General features: G+C 40.3%; 1 protein-coding gene and 1 pseudogene across 2 annotated transcripts in view; one reads left to right on the top strand and one right to left on the bottom strand.

Moving 5' to 3' along the window:
- Positions 1-4,940: 4,940 nt before the first annotated feature.
- On the bottom strand, positions 4,941-5,932 carry LOC100427143 (required for meiotic nuclear division protein 1 homolog pseudogene; annotated as a pseudogene).
- Positions 5,933-22,241: 16,309 nt separating this feature from the next.
- The window catches only part of TRPM6 (transient receptor potential cation channel subfamily M member 6), a 196,124-nt gene continuing 191,198 nt past the window's right edge, over positions 22,242-27,167 (top strand). For both annotated transcript variants that reach the window (XM_077966225.1, XM_077966218.1), the window contains exon 1: positions 22,242-22,367. The gene's annotated coding sequence lies outside the window, so the exon portion shown is untranslated. The remainder of the gene's footprint in view (positions 22,368-27,167) is intronic.

Genomic DNA, 27,167 nt, shown 5'->3' with positions numbered 1-27,167 from the left:
GAGGATTTTAAAAAGACCCAGATTCTCACAACATAATATTCAAAATGTCCAGGACACAATCCAAAATACTTGACACACAAAGAATTAGGAGAATGTGACTAGTTTTCAAGGGAAAAGACAATCAACAGATGCCAAACCCAAGATGACACAAATGTTAGAATTATCAAAGATTTTAAAGCTATTATAATTATAATCCATAAGGAAAATAAACTTAATGAAAAGATATTATTTTTCAGAAAAATCAACTATAAGACAAAATCAAATGGAAATTTGAGAAGAAAAAATTACAATATATAAAAGATTCAGTACATGCAGTACATGTGCTAAGTAGCAGAATTGGGAAGACAGGAAAAATCAGTGAACTTGAAGATAGGCCAATAGAAATTATTTGAAAACCATTTGAAAACAAGAAGAAAAAAGATTTTAAAATGAACAGACCCTTATCAACCTTTAAGACAATATCAAAATGTACAACATTCATGTCATTGGTGTCCCAGATATTACAAACAACTTTATTCCTATAAATTTGAGTGGACAAATTTCTTTAAAGGTGTAAACTGCCAAGACTTATTAAAGAAACAGATAACTTGAACAGTCCTATGTTTATTTTAAAAATTGAATTCATAGCTTAAAACCTTCTAACAATAAAACTCCACACTCATATAATTTCACTGGAAAATTCTACCAAACATTTGAGGAAGAAATAATGTACTATTTCTCAGAAAAATAGTAGGAAATACTTTCTAGTTCACTTTGGGGAACCAGCATTACTTTGATACCAAATCCAGACAAACATATTACGGAAGAAGAAAGCCGAGCCCAGTGGCTCACTCCTATAATCCCAGCACTTTGGGAGGCCGAGGCAGGCGGATCGTGAGGTCAGGAGTTTGAGACCAGTCTGACCAAAATGGTGAAACCCCGTCTCTAACTAAAAATACAAAAATTAGCTGGGCATGGTGGCGTGTGCCTGTAATCCCAGCTACTCAGGAGACCGAGGCAGGACAATCGCTTGAACCCGGGAGGCGGAGGTTGCAGTGAGACAAAATTGCACCATTGCACTCTAGCTTTTTTGAGACTCTGTCTCAAAAAAGAAGGAGAAGGAGAAGAAGAAGACTACTATAGATCAATACAATATCCCTCATGAGCATAAACACAAAAATCCTCTACAAAATATTGACAAATCTAACAATATATTAAAAGAACAGTATATAAAAATACATGTATTCCTCTCTGGACTACTAGAATAAGTGTAATAGATATAAACATTATTATTTTGTCCTTATAATAAGCTAATTCTGTTTTCTGTTTGCCTGCTCATTTTGTTTTTCAGTCCAAGATTTTATTATTCCTGGACATTTTATTAGAATATTTCTAAGGCTTAATGAGTCTTTTGAACACTTAGAATTTTAAAAATAGTATTGCTTTTAATATTTAGAATTTTAAAAATAGTATTTGAGTACTTAGATCAAGTGGACAAATTTCTTTAAACGTGTAAACTGCCAAGACTTATTAAAGAAACAAATGATAACCTGAACAGTCCTATGTTTATTTTAAAAATTGAATTCATAGCTTATTCCATATAATAGTTCATATTTTTAATCAACTCATTAAAATATGTTGGCTTGCTCTTTAGATGAAAGATGGTAACTATCAGAATTATAGAGAGCATTAACACATAATACATAATTCTGTAATGCTTATTAAAAGTTGAAGACAATATTTTAATTTTTAATTTTTTTTTTACGTTACCGGTATTATGCTTTATCTTGTAAGTTTTCTTGACTACAACCTATGATAAGGAATCATTATACACAGTACATATACACATATATGCTCACACACCAATAATTGCCACAAAAGCTTCACAAACCAGTATTTACCTTTATCATGAGCAGTGTATTCTGTTTTTTTCTATTCTATTTCATTTTTCAAAAAAATGGTTAACAATTTACTAGTGATTTTGTAACACCCTGTGCTATTAGCCTGAAAACTCTCTCCCTAGCGTCAGGCTCCATGCTACTCAGACCTGCCTTTCCCATCCTCTGCTATTCTCTTCAAAGGCTAGACATTAACAAGAAACGCTGCTATTATTGTTTTTTCATTTGTTTGTTTAGTGACAGGGTCTCATTCTGTTGCCCAGGCTGGATGGAGTTAGGTACAGTCATGGCTCACTGCAGCCTGGAACCCCTGGGCTCAAGCGATCCTCCCACCTCAGCCTCTTGAGTAGCTAGGACTACAGGTGTGCACCACCACACTCGGCTAATTTTTTTTTTAAGTCTTTTAGAAATGGGAGTCTTGCTATGTTGCCAGGCTGGTCTTCAACTCCTGGCCTCAAACGGTCCTCCTGCGTCAGCCTCCCAAAGCACTGAAATTATAGGCATGAGCCACTGCACGCACTATTGCTTTTAGGAATTGTAAGCCAATGGGATGTGGGTTGAATATCTCAGTTTATGATCTCTGAAAATGAGAACAGATAAAGATTTAATTTTGACAGAGAGGGTCACTGAAACCTCATTCAGCCAACTCCAGATGCATGGTGTTCTGCAGAGCTAAAAAGATGAACTTGGTGCAAACATGGGAACAAAACAAAGCCCACATGCTTTCTGACATAAAGGAGAGTCCTTTCCTTGTCTCAGTCAAGAGTTGTATAAAGGGTTTACCAGCACTATAGTGGCTGTATGAAAACGGGGTGGCCCTCAATTTGGGGACATATTACCTAGCCATGCCAAGACTGCTTTCTCTATGAAAAGTAAAATCTTCAAGAAAGGATGTTCCAAAAATTTCTCTTCTTCTTCTTTTTCTTCTTCCTCTTCTTCTTCTCCTTCTTCTCCCTCCTCCTCCTCCTCCCCTCTTCTTCTTCTTCTCCTCCTTCTTCTTCCTCCTCCTCTTCCTCCTCCTCCTCTTCTTCTTCTTCTTCTTCTTCTTCTTCTTCTTCTTCTTCTTCTTCTTCTTCTTCTTCTTCTTCTTCTTCTTCTTCCTCCTCCTCCTCCTCTTCTTCCTCCTCCTCCTCCTCCTCCTCTTCTTCTTTTTGAGACAGAATCTCGCTCTGTCACCCAGGCTGGAGTGCAGTGGCATGATCTCGGCTCACTGCAACCTCTGCCTCCTGGGTTGAAGAGATTCTCCTGCCTCAGCCTCCTGAAAAGCTGGGATTACAGGCACACACCACTACCATGCCTGGCTAATTTTTGTATTTTTGTAGAGATGGGGTTTCACCATGTTGGTCAGGCTGGTCTCAAACTCCTGACCTCAAGTAATCCGCCTGCCTCGGCCTCCCAAACTGTTGGGATTACAGGTGTGAGCCACCACCCAGCCAGAAACATATGATTTTCTATTATTTTTCTGTGCTTTCAGAAAGACAGCATAGGCTTCTTTTTGCCAAACTCCAGCTAAAGTCATTGTCTATCATGTTATATAGTGTCTTCTATAACAGGACCCATGAAATAACTGACTCCTTAATTTCAGTCATGGAAAAAGTTATTTCTTTTAAGATATTTTTATGTTTTTATTCTGTCCTCCCCCACAACAATAAACAGCAAACAATAAATCCCAGGAGGACTTCCTCTTTTAAATACTGGGCTTCTCAAAGCAAAACGTTCAACTAGATTATTCATTTCAGGTAATTTATAACAGTTATTTCTCTGTTCGTGTCAACTATTTGCTTTGACTAATATGTGAAAGTATTTATTATCTCATTTGAAACTATATTGAATGTTGAAAATTACTTCAAATCCTTTCCTGGAAGGAAGTAGAAAAAAAATCCTAAAGAAAAATAAGAAACGGTATTTAGGAAAATTGCTTCCAAGTCTAAGGAATGGCCCAAAGGAACAGAGCCTAGGGACATCTCTGGCCGTATCAGCTCCCTCCTAAGAAACCTGATGCACTGTGCTGCTAGATGTAACAAAAGAACAAAATGAGTTGAGCTTTTTCTTTTTGGATCTGCCATGAATTCAGGTTTTTATGCTCAATGTCATCTCAGACACTTAAATACTGAATTTCCCAGGTTACCCCAAAGCTCCAGCAAAAGGAAAGGGGGAGTAGTACCTGCACAATGCTTCCATCCTTCACATCCTGGGTTCAGAGAAACCACACAAGAATTGAAACCATTCCAGAATCCAACACAAAAACGTATTCACTAATTCCTAGCTTCAGGATCTGAGGATGAGTAAAGGTATGTATACCTTTCTAAGGGGTGTCAGCCACACTGTAATAAAAACACAGCCAAAATTAAACAGGCTCAGGGGTTACTTTTCAGAATCAAGACTTGAAAGCAGACATTCTAACCTGTTTTCTGATAGATTCAGAAGTCTTCATCAAGTTTAAAGTATCTTTAATGTTGATAGTCATCAACATTAAAGATCCTCTTGCCTCTTTTCAATCCTTTCCAATTTAGTAAACATTTAAGTACAAGGCACAGTTCTAGGTATTATGCAAGATACAAAGGTTACCAAGGGCTTGATTTGGACCCTTAAATTGTTATTAAAGGAGAAATGCAAATTGTAGCAGAAAAACTCCCATAAACCCCTTAAGGATGAATAAAAAATACCCCCTTAAACCTGAAGAGGATAAAAAAGCAAGGCCCTCTTCCCCTGCTGTTTTTGGAGTCTGTCTACCCTAGTGTGTCATTTCACCACTCCATGCACGGTTGCCACAGGCTAATAAAGGCTTATCTGTCTGAAGAGTTACAATATTTTTTAATTTGATGAAGAATTTCTAGTCTGTTTTTTTCTAGTGGGTTTTGTTTTTTTTTTTTTTTTTTTTTTTTTTACAGTTTCATTCTTAGACTGGACTTAGTACTAGTCCTCTTTTTCAGTTTCCTTAGACCAATAACTAAATCTTTTATAAACTATATTTTCATGTTTTATTGCCTGTATTTTGTTTTTATATGTATCATTAATTCTTAAAAATTAAGATTTTGAATCCCTTTGAATATTTTTTAGGCTTCAAAGATCTTGATGAAGAAGTCTGAGTTGACTGCCATTTCTCTTATGTTGGTGGTAAGGCTGGCATGCAACACACGCTGGTTTAGCGTGGGCAATGATCACCAAACACAAGAGCCATGGCCAACCCCACTTCACCTCATTCACAGACAGAACTGGAAGGTTGGTCCTGGATGGCTGCCTGGTCCTGGATGCTTTTAGTGGTCTCTTGGTCTGTGGAAAGTCTTGTTTTGGAACAAATGTTTCCATTGATATAGATGAGAAATGCCTCTTTCACATTTTTATAAACAATTTAGAACCCAATAGATTTGGTTTGTCAGTCGCTCCTGTGAGTACCAAAGGATTTCATGGTTGGAAGGTGTGCTTTTTCATCTTGGCAATGAGCAGCATTTAATGGAGACAGCATGCTAGTATTTGATTTTTTTTTTTTTGGTCCATTTCCAGGATCTGAGATGTATTCAAACCATCAGCTGTTTTATCAGGAAGGAACAAATCCAAGTTTTGACGTATTGTCAGTGTGCTGCATGTTGTATTTTCAAATTTCCTTAAGCGGTTTTATTTTTTATTTTTTTTATTTTATTTATTTTTTTTTTTTTTTGAGACGGAGTCTCGCTCTGTCGCCCAGGCTGGAGTGCAGTGGCTGGATCTCAGCTCACTGCAAGCTCCGCCTCCCGGGTTCACGCCATTCTCCCCCTGGCTCAGCCTCCCGAGTAGCTGGGACTACAGGCGCCCGCCACCTCGCCCGGCTAGTTTTTTTTTTTTGTATTTTTAGTAGAGACGGGGTTTCACCGTGTTAGCCAGGATGGTCTCGATCTCCTGACCTCGTGATCCACCCGTCTCGGCCTCCCAAAGTGCTGGGATTACAGGCTTGAGCCACCGCGCCCGGCCCCTTAAGCGGTTTTAACATTAGATGACCAATTATTTGGCACTGATGTGCTTTTGATAATATGCAGTGAGATCTGGCCATGCATGGCTCTGAGAACTGTAGGTGGCATTAACCACATCCCAAGCTTTCCACCCGAACAGAAGAAGGAAGCACCCGTGACGCACACGTCCTCGGCAGGACTGCAGGGAAAGAGCCGCGGCACCAGCCTCTCACTATGGCAGCCACTCCCTCTCCTGGAAGGGCGCTCCCTCCAATATTTTTATTTTTATTAACATGATAGGTTTTCTAATTTGAGCTTGTAAAACTGCAGGTGCAAAAGTGTGGGTGTATTCAATAGTGTCTAAAAGCATTCCCACCCTAAGCTTTCCGGGCATTCTTTCATTACTGTGTTCCATTGTTAAACAAGCAGTTGTAAAGTCTAGCAGGCAAAGTTGTTAACCTAGTACATAACTCTCTATCTGTACTTAACTAATCCATTGATTAATTTTTTTATATAATGAATATCGGTTTTATGATTATTTAAATGATATGTGCCCATTGTGGAAATTTACAAAGGCACAAAAAGATATAGAAAAAAATCAAAATCTCGGCCGGGTGCGGTGGCTCACGCCTGTAATCCCAGCACTTTGGGAGGCCGAGGCGGGAGGATCACTAGGTCAGGAGATCGAGACCATCCTGGCTACAAAGGTGAAACCCCGTCTCTACTGAAAATATAAAAAATTAGCCAGGTGTAGTGGCGGATGCCTGTAGTCCCAGCTACTCGGGAGGCTGAGGAGGGAGAATGGCGTGAACCCAGGAGGCGGAGCTTGCAGTGAGCCGACACCGCGCCACTGCACTCCAGCCTGGGTGACAGAGCAAGACTCCGTCTCAAAAAAAAAAAAAAAAAAAAAAAGAAAAAGAAAAAATCAAAATCTCATTTCTCAGAGACAACCACAGTTAATATTGTAGCTTATTGTTTCTTACCTGTAGTTACACACATATATTTAAATTCATCATTATTTTTTGTTAAATCAAAGTAATATATGAACATGGCTAAACCTGTATTTATTTTTTTCCAAATTCACATGATTTTTAGAACATTCCTTTTTTTTCTTTTAACTTTTTTTTTAGATTCAAGGGCTACATGTGCAGGTTACCTGGGTATATTGCATGATGCTGAGGTTTGGGGTGCAAATGAGTCCATCACCCAGGTACTGAGCATAGAACCCAACAGTTATTCAACTCTTGCCCCTTGCCCCTTGCCCACCCTCGCCCCAAGAAGTCCTCAGTTTCTATTGTGCCATCTTTATATCCGTAAGTACTCAGTCTTTAGCTCCCACTTATAAATGAAAATGTGGTATTTGGTTTTCTGTTTCTGCATTAATTCCCTTAGAATAATGGCCTCCAGCTGCATCCATGTTGCTGCAAAGGATATGATTTCATTCTTTTTTATGGCTGCATGGTATTCCATTGTATATATGTATCACATTTTCTTTATCCAATTCACTATTGATGGGCACCTAGATTGATTCTGTGTCTTTGCTACTGTTAATAGTCCTGCAAAGAACATGCAAGTGCATGTGTGTTTGGTAGACAGATTTGTTTTCTTTTGGATATATACCCTAATGGGATTTCTTGGCTGATTGGTAGTTCCGAGTTCTTTGAGAAATCTCCAAACTGCTTTCTACACTGGCTGAACTAATTTACATTCCCACCAGCAATATATATGCGTTCCCTTTTCTCTGCAGCGTTGTCAAGCATCTGTTGTTTTTTGACTTTTTTTTATTTTTTATTTTTATTTTTTTTTTGGTGTGTGTGTGTGTGGAGACAGAGTCTCGCTCTGTTGCCTAGGCTGGAGTGCAGTGGCACAATCTCAGCTCACTGTAACCCCCCAGGTTCAAGTAGTCCTTGTGCCTCAGCCTCCCAAGTAGCTGGGACTACAGGCATGTGCCACCATGCCTGGCTAATTTTTTGTATTTTTAGTAGAGACAGGGTTTTGCCATGTTGCCCAGGCTGGTCTCAAACTCCTGAGCTCAGTCAATCCACCCACCTCGGCCTCCTGAAGTGCTAGGATTACAGGCGTGAGCCACTGCGCCAGGCTGTTTTTTGACTTTTTTTTTTTTTTTTTTTCTCTTGAGACAGAGTCTCTGTGTCACCAGGCTAGAGTGCAGTGGCGTGATCTTGTCTCACTGCAACCTCCGCCTCCCGGGTTCAAGTGATTCTCCTGCCTCAGCCTCCTGAGTAGCTGGGACTACAGGTGCTTGCCACCACGCCCGGCTAATTTTTGTATTTTTAGTACAGATGGGGTTTCACCATTTTGGCCAGGATGGTCTCGATCTCTTGACCTCGTGATCTGCCCGCCTTGGCCTCCCAAAGTGCTGGGACTACAGGCATGAGCCACTGCAGTTGACCTTGACTTTTTAATGATAGCCATACTGACTGGCATGAGATGGTATCTCACTGGGGTTTTGATTTGAATTTCTCTGATGATTAGTGATGTGGAGCATTTTTTCATGTTTGTTGGCCACTTGTGTGTCTTCTTTTGAGAAGTGTTTGTTCATGGCTTTTGCACATTTTTAAATGGGATTATTTGGTTTTTGTTTGTTCAGTTGTTTAAGTTCCTTATAGATTCTGGATATGACACCATTGTTGGCTGCATAGTTTGTGAATATTTTGTTCCATTCTGTAGGTTGTCTGTTTACTCTGTTGATAGTTTCTTTTGCTGTGCAGAAGCTCTTTAGTTTAATTAGGTTCCACTTGTCAATTTTTGGTTTTGTTGCAATTGCTTTTGAAGACTTAGTCATCATAAATTCTTTCCCAAGGCTGATGTCTAGAATGGTGTTTCCTATGCTTTTTTCTAGAATTCTTATAGTTTGAGGTCTTACATTTAAATCTTAATCTATCTTAATTTTTGTATATGGTAAAAGGTAGGGGTCCAGTTTCATTCTGCATATAGCTAGCCTGCTATCCCAGCACCATTTACAAAATAGGAAGTCTTTTCCCCATTGCTTATTTTGGTCAGCTTTATCGAAGATCTGATGGTTGTGGCTTTATTTCTAGGTTTCCTACGCTATTCAATTGGTCTATGTGTCTGTTTTTGTACCGGTACCATGCTGTTTTCTTTACCTAATCCTCATAGTGTAGTTTGAAGATGGGCAATGTGATGCCTCCAGCTTTGTTATTTTTGCTTAGGATTGCTATGGTTATTTGGGGCCTGTTTTGGTTCCTTGTGAATTTTAGAATAGTTTTTTCTGTTCTGCAAAAAGATGTTGGTAGTTTGATAGGAATAGTGTTGAATTTGTAGATTGCTTTGGGCACTATGGCTATTTTAATAATACTGATTCTTCCAATTCATTAGAAATGAAGTGTTTTTCCACTTGTTTATGTCACGTTTTACATCTTTCAGCAGTGTTTTCTAGTTCTCCTTGTAGAGATCTTTCACCTCCTTGGTTAGCTGTGTCCCTAGGTATTTCATTTTGTGTGTGTGGCTATTTTAAATGGGATTGCATTCTTCATCTGGCTCTCAGCTTGAACGTGACTGGTATATACAAATGCTATTTATTTTGTACATTGATTTTGTATCCTGAAGCTTTACTGAAGTTGTTTATCAGTTCCAGGAGCCTTTTGGCAGAATCTTCAGGGTTTTCTAGCTATAGGATCACATTTTCCGTAAATAGAAATGGTTCGACTTCTTTTCCTATTTGAATGCCTTTTATCTTTCTCTTGCCTTATTGCTCTGGCTAGAACTTCAAGTACTACTTGAAATAAGAGTGATGACAGATTCTTGTCTTGTTCCAGTTCTCAAGTGGAATGATTCCAGTTTTTGCCTGTTCAGTATGACGTTGTTTAGAATACTCTTGTATTGTTTTAACATACTCTTGTGACCTTTTGTGAGCTTTGACTTTACTGAAAAGAAACATACTTGTAAAAATTTAAGCAACACAGATATATGCAAAAAAGAATTTTATTATGTCACTGTAATTTAGAAGTAATGTTTAGTAACACTAGATGAGCATCATATCTAGAACTTCTTGATGGACAGAGGGATCGGTGAATTGAAATATTTAGATGCATAGAGGAAAGGTAGAGAGAATTTTATAAAATGCTTATTGGCTTATCATCCAATAAGCCACTTAAAATAAAAGGTATTATATGCAATTTTACTTGAATTTAATAGAAGGTAAGAAATTAAAGTAAAATAGAAGAAACTGCTAAACCTCAGATGTTTCTCTTTCAAATTTGAATTTATTTATTTTCTAATGCCCTCTAGTGTTCCTACGATGTTCTTTTTTTAAACACTTTTTTTTTTTTTTTTTTTTTTTTTGAGACAGAGTCTTACTCTGTCGCCCAGGCTGGAGTACAGTGGCGTGATCTCGGCTCACTGCAACCTCCTCCTCCTGGGTTCAAATCATTCTCCTGCCTCAGCCTCCCAAGTAGCTGGGACTACAGGACCATGCCACCATACCTGGCTAATTTTTTGTATTTTTAGTAGAGATGGGGTTTCACCATGTTGGCCAGGCTGGTCTTGAAGTCCTAAACAAAATTGAGAGGAAGGTACAGACATTTCCTATGGACTCCCTAACCCCACACATGCATTGTATCCCCCAATATTAACATCCCCACCAGAAAAAAGTGGTTCTTTTTTCACCACTACATATTTTAATTAATAAAAGATTATTCGAAAGTTAAAAAGGAATGATCATGAGGGATACTCTGTGACCTAGGTGTTTCTGTTTTAGACCATATTGACTAATTTCCTTAAGTAAAAGACAAGGACATTAACACTCTTATACTTTTTTCTATTTCCCTTCTCCAATTTTTTGTTACTTATTTTTACTGTCAATTTAAAAACATTTATATTCCCACTGTAATTATAATTCTCATATTTAAATAGATTAAATGCTTGTTAACATATTTTTGCCATATCCCATTTATTCTAGGCAATTTTATTTTATTTTATTTTATTTTATTTATTTATTGAGACGGAGTTTCGCTCTTGTGTCTAGGCTGGAGTGCAATAGCACGATCTCAGTTCACTGCAACCTCCGCCTCCCAGGTTCAAACGATTCTCCTGTCTCAGCCTCCTGATTAGCTGGGATTACAGGCATGCACCATCACGCCCGGCTAATTTTGTATTTTTAGTAAAGATATGGTTTCTCCATGTTGGTTAGGCTGGTCTCGAACTCCTGACCTCAGCTGATCCACCTGCCTCAGCCTCCCAAAGTGCTGGGGTTACAGACATAAGCCACCATGCCTGGCCCACAATTTTAAAAAAATTCATCTCCTGGCTGGCTGATTTCATTGCTGTATAGTTTTTTGTTTGTTTTTTTGTTTGTTTGTTTGTTTTTGAGACGGAGTCTCACTCTGTCACCAGGCTGGGGTGCAGTGGTGCAATCTTGGCTCACTGCAACCTCCGCCTCCCAGGTTCAAGTGATTCTCCTGCCTCAGCCTCCTGAGTAGCTGGGACTAAAGGTGCTTGCCACCACGCCTGGCTAATTTTTGTATTTTTAGTACAGATGGGGTTTCACCATTTTGGCCAGGATTGTCTCGATCTCTTGACCTCGTAATCCACCCGCCTCGGCCTCCCGAAGTGCTGGGATTACAGGCTTGAGCCACCATGCCCAGTCCATAGATATGTAGCTTTTTAAAGTTCATTTTTATATGTGTTGCTTGGCTTGTTCAAGGTTCAATTCCTTCAGCTGATTATTTTATTTTATGGCTCTATATCCCTCAATAATATGTTTTTATTGTTATTTCTTGGTTAGCTTTAGGTATTATGTTTTGAAAACTCACCATGGAAGCTGAGAATTTAGCTCATTTTGCCATCCCCACTACACATATGCACACATACATTTCTCCACACAGATATATTGTAACCTTGGCTAGTTCCATATTCAGGATTTTCAGTATTATGAAAATGCTACTCACAGGAGAATACATGGTATACTATGATTCCTTATCTGCATAGAAAAGGAAAATGTAATATACTATGTGTATTAGTCTGTTCTCACACTGTTACAGACATACCTGAGGCTGGGTAATTTATAAAAGAAAGAGGTTTAATTGACTCACAGTTCCACTGACAGGTTTAAAGAGGTTTAATTGACTCACAGTTCCCGAGAGCTGGGGAGGTCTCAGGAAACTTACAATCATGGTGGACGGGGAAGCAAACATGTCCTTCTTCACATGGTGGCAGCAAGAAGTGCCAAGCAAAAGGGGGAAAAAAACCCCTTATAAAACCATCAGATCTTATGAGAACCCACTCACTCTCACAAGAACACCATGGAGGTAACCACCCCCATGATTCAGTTATCTCCCACTGGGTCCCTCCCACGATATGTGTGGATTATGGGAACTACAATCAATTCAAGATGAGATTTGGGTGGGGACACAGCCAACCCATATCACCATGATTATTCCTTTCCTGGAATTAGTTTAGTTTTTTTTTTTTTTCACTTGCTTAGTTGTCTGTGTATTTTCTAGTATTTCAAGCCCCATCTCCCCCCTCCCCCCGATTAGTAAATTATTTTCAATATGCTCCAGGTATTTTATCATTTGCAACTTATTGAAGAAAATCTCCCCACATTCTCCATGCCTGCTCAATTCTGTCTAGCTGCTCCTTAGGCCTACTGCACAGCCCTTGTTTTGGGGCCTCCTGTCCCTCTCACTCTGTGGATTCCTTTTACTTTTTTCTCATATTGGCTCCCCTGTTCCCTGAATACCATACTTTCCATTTTCAGTTTATTCTATTGTTTTTCTGGAGCCAATCCTCTAGTAGCTCTTAAGAGATGAGCATGTTAGGAAAATTTCAGGTTCTGAACACCTGAAAATATTTTTATTTACTTTTGCATTTTATTATCCAGCTGAATGTGTTACTCTACATTGGAAATAATTTTCCCTCAAACTTTTGATGCCGTTGGACCATTGTCTTCTAGTTTCCAGTATTGCTGCTGAGTTATCCAATGCTTTTCTGATTCTTCAGCTTTGTATGACATTTTTATCACAAAAGCATATAGGGGCTTTTATTTTTTGCCACTGTTGTAGAATTTCACAATAATTTGAATTCCTTTTCATCCACTGTGATGGATGCTCAATTTAGAATTTAGACTTATATGCTGGGAAATTTTCTTGAGTCAATCTCTTGATAATATTCTTGACTCTGTTTTTTCCCTTCTCTCTATCTTAGGACCCTTGGGTTGGTCTACAAGTTTTCATAGCTTTTCCATCTATTTTCCAAATTATTGTCTTTTGCCCTACTTTCTGGAATATATTTATGGAAGATTAATTAATTAAATTGATTTTTTGTAAGACAGGGTCACGCCATCACCCAGGCTACAGTGCAATGGCACAATCATAGCTCACTGCAACCTTGAACTCCTGGACTCAAGCAGTCCCCCTGCCTCAGCCTGCTGAGTAGCTAGGACTACAGGTGCGAGTCACCATGTCTGGCTAATTTTTTCATTATCTGTGGAGACAGGAGTCTCGCTATGTTGCGCAGGCTAGTCTTGAATTCCTGGCCTCAAGTGAGCCTCCCACCTTGGCCTCCCAAAGCACTGGGAATACAGGAGAAATACAGCTCACAGAACTCAAAACACTGCAATCACTTTTGCACCAGCCTAATATGTATATATGTTTTCATCCACAGTTCCTGGCTCATAACTCCCATAGCCCTTGTTACAGTCTTTTGTTAAGACTCAGAAGCAGGCCTCAAGTGACAGAATCTCTCCCTCTGACCTTTTCCTGCCCTCTTTTCATTAGAGTCCCAAGGCAGCACTGGAATCCGATTGTGGGTCCTAAGACCCTCATTCCAGATACGGTCCTGCTCCATACTCTGGAGGAAGGAATGCTGCACGGAGAGCAAGAAGAATCTGAACTGAACAGACAGAGCTTGCTGGGTTTAAATCATGCCCTTTTTGTCCGATCACATATCTTTTTTTTTTTTTAGACTAAGTCTTGCTTTGTTGCCAGGCTGGAGTGCAGTGGCGCGGTCTCAGCTCACTACAACCTCTGCCTCCTGGGTTCAAGTGATTCTCCTGCCTCAGTCTCCTGAGTAGCTGGGATTACAGGCGCCGGCCACTATGCCCAGCTAATTTTTGTATTTTTAGTAGAGACAGGGTTTCACCATGTTAAGCCGTTTTCAAACTACTCACCTCAAGCAATCCACCCGCCTCGGCCTCCCAAAGTGCTGGGATTACAGGCCAGAGCCGCGGCGCCCGGCCATCCAATCACATTTCGACACGATTGTTTGTGCTTCAACCATGAACAACCAATGAAATCTCCGTAATAGGCCCAAAGGCGGGAGTTCAGAGAACTTCCGGGGAGCTGAACACTTGGAGGCCAACAGGAAGGTGAACAAGAACTCATTCATATGCTGGGAGGGTGGCACACCCCAACTCCACAGGGACAGGAGCTCTTGCACTCAGGACCCTTTCAGACCTGGCCTTGTGTATCTTCTCATCTGGCTGTTTATATGTATCTTTTAAAATCTTCTTTGTAATAAACTGGTGAAGGTAAGTGTTTCCCTGAGTTCTGTGAGTCGCTCTAGCAAATTAAGTCAAAGAGGGACTCATAGGAACTCCAACTTGAAGCTAGTCAGTCAGAAGTTCCGAAGGCCCGGACTTGTAACTGGAGGGAAGGAGGGGACAGTCGTGCGGAGAGAGCCCTCAACCTGTGGGATCTGACGCTATCCCCAGGAAGACTGTGTCAGAACTCAATTGTAGGACACCGAGCTGGTGTCTGCTGCTGAAATGCTTGCTTGCTTGCTTGCAGGTGGGGAGAAATCTCCACGTATTTTGGGGTCACAGAACTCGTCTGTGTTGATCGTTGTTGGGGGAGAGCAGAGGAAAAACAGATTCGGAAGTTTTTTCAAAACAATCGACCTCACCCTATTTCCACTCTACCTCCTCTGCCCCTGGGAACCACCGTTCTACTCTGTGTTTCTATGTATTCAGCTCTTTTAAAGATTCCACATAGGCTGAGCATGTGACTCACGCCTCTAATCCTAGCACTTTGAGAGGTAGAAGTGAGAGGATCCCTTGAGGACAGGAGTTCGAAACGAGCCTGGGCAACAGAGTGAGACCAAGTTTCTACAAAAATACTTAAAAATAAGTGGGGCCCGGTGGGGCATTCTTGTAGTTCCAGCTACTTGAGAGGTTAGAGGGTCGCTTGAGCCCAGGAATTCAAAGCTGCAGTGAGCTTTGATTAGGCCACTGCACTCTAGCCTGGGTGACAGAGTGAGATCCTGTCTTTAAAAAAAAAATAAAAATAAAAACGATTCCATGTATAAGTGAGATCAAGCAATCTTATTCTGTCTCCTGCTTATTTCACTTAGCGTAACATCCTCCAGATTTATCCACATTGTCATAAATGACAGGATCTTTTTTTAAAGGTTGAATAATATTTCATTGTGTATATATTCCACAATTTCTTTAACCATCCATCCATTGATGGATACTTAAGTCATTTCTATATCTTTTTTTAAATTTGAGACAGAGTCTCGCTCTGTCACCCAGGCTGGAGTGCAGCGGCGCGATCTTAGCTTGCTGCAACCTCCACCTCCCGGGTTCAAGCGATTCTCCTGCCGCAGCTTCCCGAGTAGCTGGGTTTGTAGGCACGCACCACCATGCCTGTCTAATTTTTGTATTTTTAGTAGAGACGGGGTTTCACCATATTGGTCAGGCTGGTCTCAAACTCCTGACCTCGTGATCTGCCTGCCTCGGCCTCCCAAAGTGCTGGGATTAAAGGTGTGAGCCACCACGCCCGGCCCTATATCTTGACTATTGTGAATAATGCTGCAATGAACATATGAATGTAAATATCTCCTAGGTGTCATTTTATATCAGAGATGCTGATTTTATTTCCTTTGGATATATACCTAGAAGTGAGATTACTGGGTTCATGTGGTGATTTTATTTTTAATTTCTTGAGAAACCATTTTATTTATGGTGATTGCACCAGTTTACATTCTTATCAACAATGTGGAAGCGTTCCCTTTTTTCCACATCCTCACCAACACTTGTTATCTTTTGTATTTTTGGTAATGGCCATCTTAACAGGTGTGAAGTGATATCTCATTGCGGTTTTGATTTGCATTTTCCTACCTGTTGGACATTTTTACATCTTCATTGGAGAAATGTCTATTCAGATCTTTGCCCATTTTTAAATTAGGTTGTTATTATTATTATTATTATTTTACTATTGAGTTGTGTGGGTTCCTTATATATTTTGGATATTAACTCATCAGATATATGGTTCACACATATTTTCTCCTCATCTATAGGCTACCTTTTCATTTTGTTGATTGCTTCCTTTGCAGAAGTTTTTTAGTTTGATGTAGTCTCACAGGAATGATTTATTTTTTGACAATTTTTTCCTCCCTGCTTTGTCTTCTTTACTTCACATTAAATTTTTTCTAAAATATCCAGTAGCCTTTGGCTATCTGAGCATATTTAAGATTTGCACATTAAAAAGCGAATTATTTGGGAGACCAAGGTGGGTGGATCACTTGAGGCCAGTAGTTCGAGACCAGCCTGGCCAACATTGCAAAACCCTGTCTCTACTAAAAATACAAAAAAAAAAAAAAATTAGCTGGGCATGGTGGTGCATGCCTGCAGTCCTAGCTACTCAGGAGGCTGAGGCACAAGAATCTCCTGGACCTGGGAGACAGAGGTTGCATTGAGCTGAGATCTCGCCACTAGAGCACTCCAGCCTGGGCAACAGAGTGAGACTGTCAAAAAAAACAAAAACAGAAAGCAAGAAACAAAACCTAATTAATGCTGTGTGCATGTGGGAGGCTTGTCAGCTGGAGCCTTCATTACGGAGTGATCTGCTAAGCCTTATGTCGAAGAACCCCTAATATCAAGTCTTTTCTTTTTTTTTTTTTTTTTTGAGACAGAGTCTTGCACCTGTTGCCTGGGCTAGAGTGCAATGGTGAGATCTCAGCTCACTGCAACCTCTGCCTCCTGGGTTTAAGCAATTCTCCTGCCTCAGCCTCCTGAGTAGCTGTGATTACAGGCGCCCGCCACCGTGCCTGGCTAATTTTTCTGTTTTTAGTAGAGATGGGGTTTCACCATGTTGGCTAGGCTAGTCTCAAACTCCTGACCTCAGGTGATCTGCCCACCTCAGTCTCCCAAAGTGCTGGGATTATAGGCGTGAGCCATAGCGCCCGACCGTAATATCAAGTCTTTTCTCCTCGTTTGTCAAAGTCTCCAGAGAAGAATCACCTAACTTGTCTGGAGGGGAAAGCCCTGGCTGACTAAGTTCTGGGATTCAAGTAAAAAGAAGCCTGGGCCAGGCACGGTGGCTCACACCTGTAATCCCTGCACTTTGGGAGGCTGAGGCGGGCAGATCATAAGGTCAGGAAATCAAGACCATCCTGACTAACACAGTGAAACCTGGTCTCCACTAAAAATACAAAAAATTAGCTGGATGTGGTGGCACGCACCTGTAGTCCCAGCTACTGGAGAGGCTGAAGCAGGAGGATTGCTTGAACCCGGGAGGCAGAGGTTGCAGTGAGCCAAGATAGCACCACTGCCCTCCAGCCTGGGTGACAGGGTGAGACTCCATCTGAAAACAAAAAGAAAAAAAGAAGACTGGTAGTTTTGACATTTATTACGTAAACTTTCAATTAATTTCTCTCTCCTCAATTATGCTTAGTGTTTCCTAGCATAAAGACCATTTTCTCATTTTTAAAGAAAACATTTTAATTGAAATATAACATACGCACAAAAAGTATACAAATCATGGGTATATAATTCAATGAATTCTTAAGCTGTGAAAATGTTGTGTAAGCACCACCAGATTAAGTAATTGAACATTTCAGCACCCCAGATGCCAGCTTTGTGCATTCTCTGTCTCTCCTCCCACCTACAAAGGTAACTAATATTCTGATGTCCGTTGGTCTAGATTAGTTTTTGTGTGTTAAATATGTACATATACTCACACACATACACAAATATATATATATATATAATTTTATTTTGCATTGCTTCTTTTACCTAACATTATGTTACTGAGATTTATCCGTATTAATTCATATAAGTATTTATTTCCATGGCTTCATAGAATTCTACAGTATGAATTTACCACAATGTATTTATCTATCTTATTATTGAAAGATAACTAAATTAGAATCAAACAATTTTAGTTTTTATTTAAAGTACTGTGTTAAATGCTTTATGTGTGCTATCTTATTATCCTCATAATAATCATTTGAGGTAGGTATTATTCTCCATTTTTTTTTCAGTTAACAAATATTTATTTATGTACCAGGCACTTTTCTAGTTCTTGAGGGATCAGCTAAATAAAACATACGGAAATGTAAGAATAATGAAACAAGAATCTGTGCCCTCCTGGAGCTTATATTCTCTAAGCAAAATATTTGCTGTATTAGATATGGATAAATGTTACCAAGAAAAATAAAGCAAGGAAGAGGATGTGAGGACCTGGTGGTGAAGGAGGGATGTTTGCAATTTTAGATAGCATGGCTAAGGAAGATATGATTGAGAAAATGACCTTCAAGTCCAAGTTTAAAGGAAGTGAGGGAGCATACCGTGCAACTATCTGGAGGAAGAGCATTTTAGACATAATAAAAGGCAAGAGGAAACCCTAAAGAAGCTTGCTGTTGTTTTAAAAACAGCAAAGAAGGCAGCGAGGGCGGAGTGGAATAAGCAAGAAGGAGGATGCTAGGAGTTGCAGTCAGGGAGGTGAAGGATGGATCAGATCATGTAGGCCTTGCAGGCCAAGGTAAGTACTTTGCTTTACCTGAGTGAGAATGAAGGCACTGGGAGTCTTTGATCAGAGGAGGGACGTGATCAGACTTACATATTAACAAAAACATTCTATCTGCTATATTGAGAATAGACTGAATGACAGCAAAGGTGAGGGCAGGAGGCCTGTTATCAGCTATTGTTCTCCTCATTTGATAGATGAGGAAGATGAGACTTGAACATGACCAAGGACATAAATCTTCAAAACATGGTCCATGAGCCAGCAGTATCAATATCACCCGCCTCCCCCACCTCCATGGAGCTGGGAATGCAGACCCTCAGGACTCACCACAGGCCAGTGGAATCCCAATCTGCATTTTAGAAAGAGCCCCAGCTGACTTGTGTACATGTTAAAATGTGAGAAGCCCCAGTCTAAACCTCTGTGATATACTGTTGTTGAAGCTTATGGCTTATGGATCAGAGGAAGGATACTATCAAAGTGGTGCTGTAAGGAAATTGCATTTGGTAACAACAAACAAACAAAAAAAAATAGAGAAAAACAAAGGATACCATCTAGGAGAAAGTAATGGTAACCCAGAAATTTTGGACTGAATGGCAGAAGTAAGATAACTAGAATGGCAATTAAAAAAAAATGAAAACGAAGGAATGCAAGAAAAGCCCTTTTTTTTTTTGGCAGGATCTCTGTCACTCAGGCTGGAGTGCAATGGTGCAATCTTGGCTCGCTATAACCTCCGCCTCCCAGGCGCAAGTGATCCTCGTGTTTCAGCCTCCCCAGTAGCTGGGACCACCCACACGTAACACCACGCTCTGCTAATTTTTTAAGGTTTTTGTGGAGACAAGGTCTCACTGTATTGCCCAGGCTGTATCTTGAACTCCTGGGCTCAAGAGATCCTCCTGCTTCGCCCTCCAAAAGTGCTAGGATTACAGGATTACAGGTGTGAATCACCATGCCTGGCAAGAAAAGCCTTTCTAATGCAGGAAAAAATCCACTGAAGTTTGGCAATGATTATTAGTAGATATACTAGGCCGGGTGTGGTGGCTCATGCCTGTAATCCCAGCACTTTGGGAGGTCGAGGCGGGCAGATCACCTGAGGTCAGGAGTTCGGGACCAGCCTGACCAACATGGCAAAACCCTGTCTCTACTGAAAATACAAAAATTAGCCAGGCGTGGTGGTGGGCGCCTGTAATTCCAACTACTCGGGAGGCTGAGGCAGGGGAATTGCTTGAACCTGAGAGGCAGAGGTTGCAGTGAAAAGATATACTAGTGAGTGGGAAGGGACCATGAGAAAGAGAGTTGAATAAAATATGATATTGAAGTTTCAAGATTTGGTAAGATGGTGTGTAATTGGATCATTGCTAGAAATAGCGACATGAGAATGGGAAGATAATTTGGTGAGAATAATTATAGGCAAGCTTAGAATTATTGAACTGGACTCAGTGGTTGTTGCAAATGTTTAGCACATAGGACTCTCAGGCTGGAGAAGTCTCTGGGTTGAAATAACAGATTTATTTTAGAGTTGTTAGCCTGGACATGTCCACTGAAGCAACCAGAGTTTTTGAGATATTAAGGGAGAAGACAGAAAGAAAACTATTATCACATACCTAGGACCAACACCTCATTGAAGTTATAGAAATGGTAGGAGGCAGAAGAGTGGTCAGAGAGGAAAGAAGAGAGGGCAGCATCTCTAAAGCCAAGGTAGGGGGTGGGTGCATGGGGAGAATTTCTACTTGGAGACATGTCATTTCTTTCAAGAGAAATTAAGGAAGATTGGAAAGATTTGTCTTAGTAAAAGTCAAATTAAGTTATTGATTTCAAGAATGATTTTTCTGTATTTCAACAATGATTTTTTTCTTTTTTCTTTATTTGTTTTTATTGGCTTATTTCTCCAAGAAAAAAAGGAATGATTTTTTTTTTTCTAGAATGAAAGCCAGAGGTTCATTAGAGATAGGTGATCAGGACACAGAATCCTCACCCTTAGGTGTGTCTCAACCACCAGAAAGATAGGCAAGATAACCCTATTAGGTAATTATCTGAGAACATGCACTTGTTGACAACTGCACAGTTATATATTAATATGTATGATTCATATTAGTTGTTGTTTTTACCCCATAAACATATTATATTGATATATGCATGGTTCTAGGATTTGAAAATTCTAGAGAAAAGTCAAACTTGAGACCAGACATATTCCTATTTGTTTTCTTCACAAAATATTATGAGCATTTTATTTGTCACATTTTCTCTGACCTGTGCACAATGTTGCTATGGATCTTGTTTTATTATTTTAATTGCTGGTCATTAAGTGTAAGATAATTTTTTTAAAGCTCATCTTTGCTGTGTATCAAGTGTTACTCCACCTATGACTCCATTACTGTGGAGTACTGATAGTGCTATGAAACAAACTAGCCTGCAGAAAATGACCATCACATGACTGTATTTATGGCCTCATTAGACCAAATGTCACTCAGTGATGCCAAGTCATAAGAAGGCTTCTAGAGCAGCTTTCCTGGCAGGAAAAATTACTCATGTGTTACACTCAACCATAATCACAATCATAGTAGATTTAATTTGTTCTAAGTAAGTACTTGACAATATTCAATGTGTTCTAAAGATTAAACATGCCAAAACACATTTTCCCTTTTAAAAACCTGAAAATTTGACTGAAAATATGAATGAAGCATGAGTATTAGAGTGTTCACAATCCCAGTCTTTTGTATTAAGCTAGAAAAGTGTTTGTTTTTGGCTACTCCAACCCCTTGCAGCAGTGGTGAGGCCTCTAGGCTGGCTCACCTTATGCTTCAGTGACTCTGTGTGGAGGATGAGGATGAACTGGATGTACATGATGGAGGATAGGAGACCAGGTAGGCAGGTCTAGTAGTTCAGAAGTGAAGAAATAAAGATTTACACCAAAGGAAAATAAATAAGAAATTATAGATGAGCCGTTGTAATAAAAATTACCGAGCTCTAGTGTAGTTCTCTTCAAACTGCACTACTTTTTTTTTTTTTTTTTTTTTTTTTTTTTTGAGACGGAGTCTTGCTCTGTCACCCAGGCTGGAGTACAGTGGCCGGATCTCAGCTCACTGCAAGCTCCGCCTCCCGGGTTTACGCCATTCTCCTGCCTCAGCCTCCCGAGTAGCTGGGACTACAGGCGCCCGCCACCGCGCCCGGCTAGTTTTTTTGTATTTTTTAGTAGAGACGGGGTTTCACCGTGTTAGCCGGGATGGTCTCTCGATCTCCTGACCTCGTGATCCGCCCGTCTCGGCCTCCCAAAGTGCTGGGATTACAGGCTTGAGCCACCGCGCCCGGCCAAACTGCACTACTTTGAGCTGAGAAGATACAGCCTATTGAATGGGAATAATCGTAGTGTCTACCTTATAGTGTTGTTGTGAGGATTAAATAAGAAAATGAAGGTAAAGCAAGTGCCCCATGTTTAATAGTTGTTCAATAAATGATGGTGATGAGGCTCTTCATACAGATTCTCACCTTTGTAGCATGTGTTGGGGAGGAGCACACCTGCTTTCTCTTCTGTTGGAGGAATTTTGGGTGTGTGCAGGTAGGTGGAAGCTGATAAATCTGATGAAGTCTCTCTAGGAAGGGAGGGAAGATATAAGAGAAGAAACATTCCCTACCCTCCTCCAGATACCCGGTTCCACAAGGATCTGTGGTTACCCAGGTGTTGCGGGGATGCTTGGAGCAGTGTGCTAGCACGAGACATTCCCTGCTTTAAGTTTTGTCTGCCAGCTCCAGGCCTTCATTCCCTGTCCTGATAATCTTTTGCCCTCCCTGGATAATCTTTTGGACCTGGAAGGAATTCCTTCTCTCTCCTTAAATACCAGGTATGTAGAGTTCTTTTCTTTGGGACTTCTCTGCTCCCTGACACCAATTTCCCTGTCTGGGTGAGGACGACATCATCTTAGATAGGACTATTGGCATTAGAGTTACCTGCAGCTGTTACAAAAATTAAAATATGAAGAGAGATATTTGATTCGACCATGTAAAAGTAACAGAGGTTTCAGGCATTTACATTTTATTATCCTCTCTGTCTAATTACCTTGTAACACTGTGAGTATGGCTATCATTAATTGACTCTGATTCAGTTAAACATGCACCACAATCATCTGTTCATGTGTGTTTATTATGCTGTAACACTAGTCATCTTATAATGTTTGTAATTGGAAAAAAAAAAAAAAAAAAAGGCCAGGCGCGGTGGCTCATGCCCAAGCTCATCCCAGCACTTTGGGAGGCTGAGGTGGCCAGATCACCTGAGGCCAGGAGTTCGAGACCAGCCTGACCAACATGGTGAAACCCTGCCTCTATTAAAAATACAAAATTAGCTGGGCTTTGTGGCACAAGCCTGGAATTCCAGCTACTCCGGAGGCTGAGGCAGGAGAATCACTTGAACCCTGGAGGCAGAGGTTGCAGTGAGCCGAGATCGCGCCGTCACACTCCAGCCTGGGCAACAAGAGAGAAACTCCATCTCAAAAACAAAACAAAACGAAAAGCAGAAGAGTAATATTGTGCTTAAAATAGTTAATATTGATCTTTGCCATATTATGGAGATAATATATAATCTTTCCCTGAAAGATGCAATCCAAGTCTAGAGTGTACTTCCCAAGCTTATCCCTAGGAACTACATAATTTTTTTTGTATTGTTTTTTGAGATGGAGTCTCGCTCTGTCACCCAGGCTGGAGTGCAGTGGCTCAATCTCAGCTTACTGTAACCTCCGCCTCCAGGGTTCCAGACATTTTTCTGCCTCAGCCTCCCAAGTAGCTGGGACTACAGGCTTGCACCAGCATGTCCAGCTAATATTTACATTTTTGGTAGAGACAGGGTTTCACCATGTTGGCCAGGCTGGTCTGGAACTCCTGGCCTCAAGTGATCTGCCCGCCTCGGCCTCCCAAAGTGTTGGGATTACAGGCGTAGGCCACCACGCTTGGCCACAAGCACATATTTTACATACAATTTCAGGGTGTTCACAGAACACTTGGTCCCCTTAAAATCTAAATTGAAAACTCCCTTTCCAGAAAATTTTGGTTTTTTTTTTTGCTTTTTCTCATGTGCTTATGTAGACACCAACCTTTAGATAACTGAATAATTAAATTGGCCCTCCATATCCATGGGATCCTTGTTCATAGATTTAACCAACCACAGATTGAAAATGTTAAAAAAAAAAAAGAAAAAAGAAGACAATAAAAAACAATACAGTATAACAACTATTACATAGCACTTACATTGTATTAGGTATTATGAGTAATCTAGAAATAATTTAAAGTATATGGGCAAATGTGCATGGGTTTTATGCAAACACAATGCCATTTTATATAGAGGACCTTAGCATAAAAGGATTTTGGTATCTGTGGGAGTTCCTGTAACTTATCCCTTGTAGATTCGGAGTGACAACTGTAATGGAAACATTATTCAGTGTTTACAAAGTGCCCGACACTGTTATCATGTTGAACAATGAGGTTGACCGAAAGCTCGTGTGTGTGGGTGTGTGTGTGTATGTGTGTGTGACTTTTCTCAAACTTTTTAGCTAATTGATGTAGCCCAACAAAAAGAAATGAGAACATAGTTATGTCTATAAAGTACCCCCATTTTTATTGATACATAATAATTGTACATATTTTGGGGTCCATGTGATATTTTGATACATGCGTCTGATGTGTATTGCTCAAATCAGAGTAATTAGGATATACATCACCTCAAACATCTATTACTTTTTTTGTATTAGGAACATCTCAAATATTCTTTCTTGTTCTTTTAATATACACAATAAATGGCCGGGCGTGGTGGCTCATGCCTGTGATCCTAGCACTTTGGGAGGCCGAGGTGGGCGGATCACGAGGTCAGGAGATCGAGACCATCCTGGCTAACATGGTGAAACTCCGTCTCTCCTAAAAATACAAAAAATTAGCTGGGCGTGGTGGCAGGCGCCTGTAGTCCCAGCTACTCAGGAGGCTGAGGCAGGAGAATGGCGTGAACCTAGGAGGTGGAGCTTGCAGTGAGCCGAGATCATGCCACTGCACTCCAGCCCAGGCAACACAGCGAGACTCTGTCTCAAGAAAAAAAAAAAAAATTATATATATATACACACACACAATAAATTACTTTCATCATCTTACTGTGTTAACAAATGCCAGAATGTATTTCTTCTATTTAATCGTATTTTTGTACCCATTAACCAACTTCCCTCTCTCTCGCTCTTTTTTTGTTTGTTTGTTTCTTTTTGGTTTGTGACAGGGTCTCCCTCTGTTGCCCAGGCTGGAGTGCAGTGGCGCCATCTCGGCTCACTGGAACCTCTGCCTCCTGGGCTCAAGTGATTCTCCTACCTCAGCCTGCTGAGTAACTGGGGCTACAGGTACACATCACCACGCCAAGCTAATTTTTGTATTTTTTTGTAGGCATGGGGTTTCACCATGTTGCCTAGGCTGGTCTTAAACTCTTGAGCTCAAGTGATCCTCACACCTTGGCTTCAAAAAGTGCTGGGATTACAGGTGTGAGCCACTGCTTCCAGCCAACCGACCTCTCTTCCCCCTCTCCCCACCTACCTTTCCCAGCCTTTGGTAACCACCATTCTACTCTCTATCTCCATGAGATCAACTTTTTAATGAAACTGATGTGAGTGAGAACAAGTGATATTTGCCTGGCTCATTTCACTTATATAATGACCTCTGATTCCATCCACATTGTGACAAATGACAGGATTTCATTTTTATGAATTAATTCATGACTGAATTAATCTGTTGATGGACACTTAGTTTGATTTGGCTATTGTGAATGGTGCTGCAATAAACATGGTTGTGCAGATATCTCTTCCATATACTGATTTTCTTTCTTTCGGATATAACCCAGTAGTGGATTGCTAGATCATGTAATACATCTATTGCCAGGTTTTTTTTTTTTTTTTTTTTTTTTTTTTTTTTTTTTCTGAGACTGAGTCTTGCTCTGTTGCCCAGGCTGGAGTCCAGTGGTGAGATCTCGGCTCACCGCAACCTCCTGCCTCCCGGGTTCAAGTGATTCTTCTGCTTCAGCCTCCCTAGTAGCTGGGATCACAGGCATGCACCACCACACCCAGCTAACTTTTTTTTTTTTTTTTGTATATTTAGTAGAGACAAGGTTTCACCATGTTGACCAGGCTGGTGTCGAGCTCCCAACCTCAGATGATCCGCCTGCCTCTGCCTCCCAGAGTGCTGGGATTACAGGTGTGAGCCACCACCCCCGGCCCCACTTTTAGTTTTCTGGGGAACCTCCATACTATTTTCCATAGTGGCTGTACTAATTTATCTTCCCATCAACAGTGAATGGGGGTTCCCCTTTCTCTGCAGTGTTTATTTTTTGTCATTTTTGTTTGGTTTTAGTTTAATACTTTAGATATTGCAGTGAATGCATATTTTTTGTATTTTTGATGATAGCTATTTTCATTGGAGTGAGATAATATCTCATTGTGGTTTTGATTTGCATTTCCCTGATGATTATTGATGTTGAGCATTTTTTCATATGCCTATTGGCCATTTGTATGTCTTTTGAGAAATGTCTATGAGATCATTTGCCCGTTAAATTTTTTTTTAATTTTTAAAATTTATTTAAAAGGCAGAGTCTCACTCTGTTGCCCAGGTTGGAGTACAGTGGTTTCATCACAGCTCACTGCGACCTCGAACTCCTGGGCTCAAGTGATCCTCCCACCTCAGCCTCCTGAGTAGCTGGGACTACAGGCACTTGCCACCATGCCTGGCTAATTTTTTAATTTTAATTTTTAGTAGAGACAAAGCCTCATTATGTTGCCTAGGCTGGTCTCAAACCCCTGGGCTCAAAGAGTCTTCCCTCTTTGGCCTCCCAAATTCGTGGGATCACAGGTGTGAGCCAGTGAACCTGACCTTTTGCCTATTTTTAAAGCGAATTGTTTTCCGAATGAGTTGAGTTCTTTATATTTTCTGGTTATTAATCCCTTGTTGGATAGATAGTTTACATACATTTTCTCCCATTCTGTAGGTTGTCTCTTCACTCTCCTTTGCGGTGCATAAGCTTTTTAGCCTGATGTAATACCATTTGTCTATTTTTGCTTTTGTTGCCATGCTTTTCAGGTCTTACCCAAAAAGCTTTGCCCAGATCAAAGTCTTGAAGCATTTCCTCGATGTTTTCTTCTAGTAGTTTCACAGTTTCAGGTCTTCTATATAAGTGTTTAATCCATTTTTATTTCATTTTTGTATATGGTGAGAGATAGGAATCTAGTTTCATTTTTCTGCATATGGGCATCCAGTTTTTCTGGCACCATTTATTGAAGAAACTATCCTTTACCACTGAATGTTCTTGGCACCTTTGTCGAAAATCAGTTGGCTGTAAATATGCAAATTTATTTGTGTGTCTTTAATTTTGTTCCACTGGTCTATGTGTCTGTTTTTATGCCAGTATTATGCTGTTTTGGCTACTATACCTTTGTAATGTATTTTGAAGTCAAGTAGTGTGATGCTCCCAGATTTGTTCTTCTGCTCGGTATTTCTTTGGCTATTCAGGATCTTCTGTAATTCCATTTGAATTTCAAGATTTTTTTTTTCTATTCTTGTGAAGAATATCATTGGTATTTTGATAGGAATTACACTGAATCTGTAGATCGCTTTTGGTAGTATGGTCACTTTCA

Source organism: Macaca mulatta, chromosome 15 (assembly GCF_049350105.2).
Source record: "Macaca mulatta isolate MMU2019108-1 chromosome 15, T2T-MMU8v2.0, whole genome shotgun sequence".
Lineage (NCBI taxonomy): Eukaryota > Metazoa > Chordata > Mammalia > Primates > Cercopithecidae > Macaca > Macaca mulatta.
Note: the sequence above shows the minus strand (reverse complement) of the source record. Positions and strands in the feature narration are given on the sequence as shown.